Below are 7519 nucleotides of genomic sequence, written 5' to 3'. Positions count from 1 at the left end.
AGTACTGTGAGAGAATAGGACTAGTTTGTTTCCACATAAGACCCACAGCTTCTGCTGTTGACATTTACCCTGTTGTGCCGATATTTTCAATATTATTCATATAGACTGTTTAAATGGGGGTAAGATATCAAAAGAAATTTAATAAGGCTGAGAAAGCAAACGAAAAGTAACAGCCCTTTAACGAGAGATCAGAGATCCGTGTCCTCTGACCAAAACATTCAGAAAGTATCACCGATCAGTGCCCGAAATTTTTTCGGTGGTCTTCGGGCTCGCCCCGTATATTGCTGTAATAGAGCTGCTACAGGACAACGACAGTACTAAATACGAATTTTTGTTTCTGTATAGCATATTGTGATGTCTTAGAAACTTTGGCAGTCTTCTATTCGACAATTTAGATGCTCGCTCTGGTTCATGCGGACATCTGTTACTGGTTTTCGATTCTGTGGACCTTGCCACTCTGGGGATGGAATGGGTGGAGGGGGGGGGGAGGAGACGCGAGAGATTTAAAGGACGGTGAGGGGGGCACAGACAGTTCAGAAGAGAGCAGAAACCTGCGGATCGAGAGGTCAAAAATGTTACTTCCTGACTACAGTCAGAGAGCGAATTTTTTGTGGAGTTCGCAGCATGAGATTTGACTCGCGCCTCAACAAGTTATTGCTGACGCAACACATTCTTCAGTCTGCGCTCTGCATTCTTATCTAAGTATTAAGCTTGTTGTGCTCTGTAGAAGTAAATAGTGTTTTTGTTGGTTTTGTACACTGAGTGAAAAGGTACCCTAAAAGAAGATTGCATAATTAAGAATGTGTCAAATACGGATTACCAGCTGCCGGAGTGTATTTGTATCGTAATGTCTGCAGTAACGAACCACTGTTGCCTGTGCTCCTGAAACGACGTCTTACAGCAGCTCTCCAGGGCAAAAAAACAAGGAACTTCATATTATTGGTGAAACGTTAATCATACCTTCCATTTCTACAGCAAACAGAATTGATTTTTGAAAAGATATTCAGCGAGAAACGGAGAAAATACCTCTTTCAAACAACAGTGTGCAACATACGATTGAAGAAATGGCTCTAAACGTGGGAGAATTGGTAGTTAAAAGTCTGGAAATGTCTCCATTTTTTGTCTTGCATCCATATTTTGCCTTGCAATGTGATGATTCTATTGATATAGTTCAGCAGTATCACTTAACAGTGTACTGCCGACTTGTGGATGATAAGAAACTAATGGGAGAACTATTGTTTTCTAAAAATCTGCAATCGGCATAGAAAGCTTCTGATGTATTTTCTAACGTTTATGAATTTCTGGTAGAAAATGATTTGTCTTGGGAGAGAGTTATGGAAATAGGTGCATCAGTCATGTTAAGTTCACGTTCTGGCATCCTAAGCATTTGCAAAGAAAAAAATCATATAATCTGATCGGCTCTCATTCTACGATCCACTGATAAGCCATAGTTTCTAAGACTTTACCTGAGAGACTGAACGTTCCACTGAAACGGGCTGTCAACGTAGTTAATAAAACTAAGTCAAGTGCTGTGAATACTGTTTTTTCCGAGTTCTGTGTAATGATCTCAGTTCTGAGCACCAATCCATATCTTAAATACACAAGTCTGTCGGTTTTCGAAGGTCATTGTGCTTAGGAAGCTGTATTAATTGAAATCATAGGTAGAACAATTTCTTTTAAGTCAAGGGAAAGCTGAAGTTCATCATTGTTTCACTGATGACAGCACTATATTTTTCCTAGGATACGTTGCAGACCTTATTGAAACCCTAAATAATATCAGTTTGAAACTACGTGGGAGAAACATCACCATAATGGAGGTCTTGGAAAAGGCACAACTATGGAAACGTTGCCTGGATGCTTCCAACAATTTTAGTCATTCCCTCAGTTCAGTGAATTTCTACGTAGGCAACAGTATGATGTCAAGGAGTGGAGAGTTATCTTCAGTGAATACCTGGCATGGTTTCAACAAGAGTTCAAACTTTACGTTCCTGATTTGTCTTCAAACGGCTGTCAGTGCAAATTAGCAAGCTCACCCTCCATAAATGATGTGCATGCACTTGCTGATGAAATAAAAGAGGATATAATTGAATTGATATTTGATTTGAATTTCAGCAAATGGGGTTGTAAGAATTCTGGTCCAATTTCCTTTCTATTTATCCAGGAGTGGCCAAGGAAGAATTAAAAGTCCTCGCACAGTTTTCATCTACATTGCTACGCGAGAGTGGCTTCTCGACACTAGCAATCATGAAAAGAAAACACCACAGACGCCTGAATCTGGAAAGTGACCTTAAATGCGCTTTCAATAGTTGGAAACCAAACATTAGGGAACTGCTTAAAAAAAAGTAATTTCAATGGTCTCATTGATGTTCAGGATAATCCTTATGACTTTTATATAAAAATGATGTCAGATGTGGAAAGTGTTGTTCAAGTAAAAACAGTATCATTAGGTATTTAAGTAAGACATAAAGACATTTCTATTTCGGCTACCAACTCCTTTAAAATACTATAGTTTTATGCTACTCTACATTTGATAAACCTCTTTTACTAAAGTGTGGATTGCAGATTATTGTCAAAAGACGTTTTTGGAAATAAGCAAAAAATTATATAAAAGTGAACATGCGGCGGCTTGAGACAATCTGGGATTGCAAAAGGTAGCACCAGGTAGAAAGGGTTGGGAACTACAGAGGTAAGGGCTGTGAAATGCGAATCTGAGACGTGTAAAGGGCATCAGTGTGGCATACGACTGAATGGATTCCAGAAACATCGTTGCTGTCTCATTACATACTAAACAAGGCCGAGAAATGTAAACGATAAAACTTCTGTAGATACCATGTCTATAATGACAAATTAGGCTACAATAAGTTATTAATCTTTAGCTGACAACCACCAGAACACTAGAGCAGTTAGATTTACTGTAAAATAATACGAGGTAGATTGTTTCCTGCTTATTTTCGGCAAAACACCTATCTGTATCAGTTTCTAGAACAGCCCTCTGTATCCAGCTCGATTCCGCGTTCTCGTTACAGTCCCGCAATCCGGAACTCAGCGCCTTGCAGCAGAGCAGCATGGTTGACTCACGGCAGTTCTGACACGGTCATGCCGTCATAGATACCCCGGCCCACACTTAGGCGATGACAGGAAAGTTGTAGGGCAGTAATTGCTTTCTCGACCGGGTCTGCCTCCTATACAACCAGTGGCGCAGAGCTTCCCGTTGTCACACGCTCAGGAGAGAGCAGACGCTGCCGAGGATTTCACCACCGACCGACCGCCCCATGGGCGAGCGGCTAACGAGGCCGCCATCTCGACTACTAATGAGGCCTGATTTGTGGGGCCCACCAGGCTTTGTCTGCAGCCACGTTTAGTGCTGTACGAGCTTCCGTTGTTGCTGTGGTCTTCAATTTGATGCAGCTTTACACGCTACTCTACTCTGTGCAAGCCTTTTTATCTCTGAATAACTTCTGCATGCTGCGTCCATTTGAAACTGCTTACTGTAGTCATGCTTTGGTCTCCCTCTATCGGTTTTATTCCCTGCCCCTTCCACTTCATGCCATTACCAAATCGACGAGTCATTCATGCCTCGGAATATGACCTATGAACCGGTCCCTTCTTTCAGTTAAGTTGTACTACAAACTTCCTTTTTCCCCACATCGAATCAGTATTTCCTCACCAGTTCAGATGGCTCTAAGCACTATGGGATTTAACATTTGAGGTCATCAGTCTGCTAGACTTAGAACAACTTAAACCTAACTAACCTAAGGACATCACACACAGCCATGCCCGACGCAGGATTCGAACCTGCGACCGCAGCAGCAGCGCGGTGCTGGACTGAAGCACCTAGAACCGCTCGGTCACAGCGGCCGGCCCTCACCAGTTGTTCGATCTAATCTTCAGTATTTTTCTGTAGCACCAAATTTCAAAACTCTTCACTTCTGAAACCCTTACGGTCAACGTTTCATTTCCACAGTAGAATACACGCAAGACAAAACCCTTCAGAAAAGACGTCCTAAAACTTAACTTTACATTAGTTGTTAAAATATTTTTTTTCGGGAATGCTTTTTTGCTATAGTCAGTCTACAGTTTGTGTAACCTTTACTTCGTCCATCGGCCAACAGCCTTGGCGCAGTGGTAACACCGGTCCCCGTCAGATCACTGAAGTTAAGCACTGTTGGACTTGGCTAGCATTTGGGTGGGTGACCGTCTGGTTCTGCCGAGCGCTGTTGATTAGCGGGGTCCACTTAGCCCTTCAGAGTCCTATTGACGAGCTTCTTACCTACTTGACTGGAAGGAATGGCTCCGGTCACGAAGGCTGACAACGGCCGAGAGATATCGGCTGAGGATGATAAGGTGGCCTGTTGGCACAGTTGGGCCGTCCGAGGTATGTTTGGACAGAGTACTTAGTCCATAGTTAGTTATTTTGCTGCCCAAAAACAAAATTCGCCTACTACCTTTAGTGACTCATTTATTAATCTAATTCCTTCAGCATCACATGATTTACTTTTACTACGTTCTATTAAACTTGTTCAACTTTTGTCATGCTCATCTTCCGATCTTTTTCCAAGACACTACCGGTTCCGTTCAAATGCTCTCTTTCGCGTCCTTTGCTGCCTCTTACAAAATTATAATGTCACCGTCAAGCTTCAAAGCTTTTATTTATTCTTCCTAGACTTTAATCCCTTTCCAGATTTCTCCTTGGTTTACATTCCTGATTGCTCTATGCACAGGTTGAGTAATATCAGGGATAGGCTATAATCTCGTCTCATTCTTTTAACAACTACTGCTTCCCTTCTATGTCCTTCGACACTCATAACTGTTCGCTCCCTGTATTTTATTGCGACTACCTTCAAAATTTCAAAGAATATAGTCCCGTCAACACTGCCAAAATGTTCCTTTTAGCCTACACATGCTACAAACGTAAATTTGTTCCATGATAAGCCGTCATTTCAGTATTGCCTCTAGTGTTCCTCTGTTTCTCGAACTCAAACTGTTATTCTCCGAAGATGGCTTCTACAAGTATTTACACTCTTGTGTAAATAATTTGTGTCAGTATTTTGTAGAAACGGCTTATTAAACTGATGTTTCAGTAATACTCAAACCTGTCAGCATCCTCTTTCTTTGGAACTGCAATTACTACTGAAAGTCAAGTCTGATGTTATTACGTTTTATTTTTTACAGCGACTTACTTTGAATTAGAATTACTACTGAATGCCATGGCGGAATATCATTGCGTAGCTGTTTTTAAAATAAAAAAGACAGGAAGAAGACTTTGTGGATCTTCCTGTGGCTATGATTGTCGACACAAGTCACATTTTATTTCTTGGCTCTACTCCGGATAATGTCACATCGTTTGCTTCTGTTCCACTACATGATTACTGCCCTATGAACTGAGAAAACGGCCTAAATCATCGTTAACGTTATTCAAATGAGTGGTATAATGTTCGTTTTAAAATACAACTTATCTTTCTATTGAGCTCAGATCACAGTTCAGTGATATCATCGAAGCGATAACTTTGCAAGAAACATAATTGTCGCTGGAGACATACAGTTCTCACAAAAATTACTCACGCCATCTATTGTTCGCGCGGGGCTAACGAACCTCTGAGAGTTAGGAATTGGGGGCTTACGAATACTGCAGGCTAGGCTCAAGCAGGGTTGAAGTGCATGTGGGAAAGAAAACACAGTGAATAACAAAATACATTATGTACCCCGCGCCACTTGGAAAGCGGACAACAAGAAATTGGAGACATACGAAAACTACCGACTCGAGCTGCGCTCGAACTGCATGCGAAAAAAAGTGAATAACATTCGATATCCAATGGCTCTAACCACATGTCAACTGAAACCTGTAGCCATGACGTAACAGCTTGCAACGATATGTCCATAAAATTTACCGTCGTCCCCTGTTCCTTATGCCTTCAGGAAGCAATACTTAGACTAATTCTTGTCGTAATTTAGTTCAGTTGCTTACCGCAGAATGTGCCAGCTGGCGGCAAATGCTAGCTGGTTCACAGCTATTATAATACATCTGCATTATGTGTGAGGTATTAACCTTCATGCGCTCGCGCTAGAAATAGTCACGCGAGCGCTCGCGCGGGCGGTTGGCCGACCGCCCGAGAGTTTTCATCAAGCTCTTGAGGTTTTTTTCCGTTTTTAAAGGTCATATTTCCATACAATATCGACATTGGATATCTCACACAACATTGCAAACACATTTGTAACAAAATTATTAATTTAACAATAAAATATACAATGGAATACAAAAAGGAAGCCAAATACCCAAATGAAATAGAAGAAAATTTTTTTAATTGTAATGTTTTGGGACTTTGTAATGTAATACTTAAGACTAGAATTATTCACTCTCTTAACTCGTCACAAGAAAAGCTAATTTTGCTTTGAAAAAACATTTCCGGCAGATGAAAAATGCTGATCAGTCTGTATCCATTTCATTTTCGTTTTGAGGCTGCCAACAATTATTGCACATAACTGTCGTGGTTGAAAGTCGTAGAGACACGTTTCTTCAACATATTCACCGAAGTCTCGCTTTGTTTTTATATTCTTTTTTGAGCCACACAAATAACATATTCCTCTCCTTGTAGGGGTTGATACAGCTAGATAAACTACGTCAGTCTCTCTGTAATTTTCCAAAAATACTAACAAATCTTTTGGTAAATGCTTCAGTTTAGCTCTGTCTTTCAGGTTTTCGCTCATCATTTCCAAAGATAACCCATGTGAGAACTGTCTTCTCGTTTTTTCTTTCATATTACCTGTGTTGAACTGAAAAATGCGTAACGAATTTATTCCTGCCAAGTCAAGTAAGTGGAAAAATATACATGCAGGCCACCTTCTTGATGTTGAAGTTCTGGAGCACATGAGGTCTACAGTATCAACTCCACCTTTTGTTGAATTATAGTATGTGATTTGTACAGGTTTTTTGGTATCTTCATCAATGATGTTGGTATCATGCATTGTGGAGAGCACTACTACAGCTTTCCTTTTTTTGTAATCATAGAAAGCAAAGTTTTGTCATCTTGACAACCGAACATGTAGTCTCCTGCCACTGCATTTCCATTTACTGTCACAAATTCTGGGGGAATGTCTTTTTTATTTTTTCTCGTTGTACCCAAAAAAGTGAGGCCTTTTCTAAGGAGGCATTCAGCCAACGGGTAACTTGAAAAATAATTATCAGTTCTTACATTTCTATTTGTTCCTTCGATGCATTCAACCAATCTAGCGACCAAGTCGTATGGTTTGTTGGAGAGTACGTTAGGTCCTGGCACTTGTTTTCTGCAGTACGCTTCTAAATTATATGTATAAAAAGTGCGTGAATCACATTGGAGAGAGAGGAAGCAGAGGGGAAAGGCCATGAGGAATCCCTAGAAGATGATGTTTCCGATGACCCAGATTATGAACAAGAAGGTATTGAAGATGATATACATCAAAGTGAGTCTAGGGGACTGATGAATCACATTTTTAACCCGTATTTGGCTGGTTTTTTAGACATGTACTGGATGAATTAACATCG

At 40.6% G+C, this 7519-nt stretch overlaps 1 pseudogene; it reads left to right on the top strand.

Moving 5' to 3' along the window:
- Positions 1–4104: 4104 nt before the first annotated feature.
- On the top strand, positions 4105–4223 carry LOC124546383 (annotated as a pseudogene).
- The last annotated feature ends 3296 nt before the right edge of the window (positions 4224–7519 follow it).

Source organism: Schistocerca americana, chromosome 8, assembly GCF_021461395.2.
Source record: "Schistocerca americana isolate TAMUIC-IGC-003095 chromosome 8, iqSchAmer2.1, whole genome shotgun sequence".
Lineage (NCBI taxonomy): Eukaryota > Metazoa > Arthropoda > Insecta > Orthoptera > Acrididae > Schistocerca > Schistocerca americana.
The sequence above is the reverse complement of the archived record's forward strand: the minus strand, read 5'-3'. Positions and strand labels throughout refer to the sequence as shown.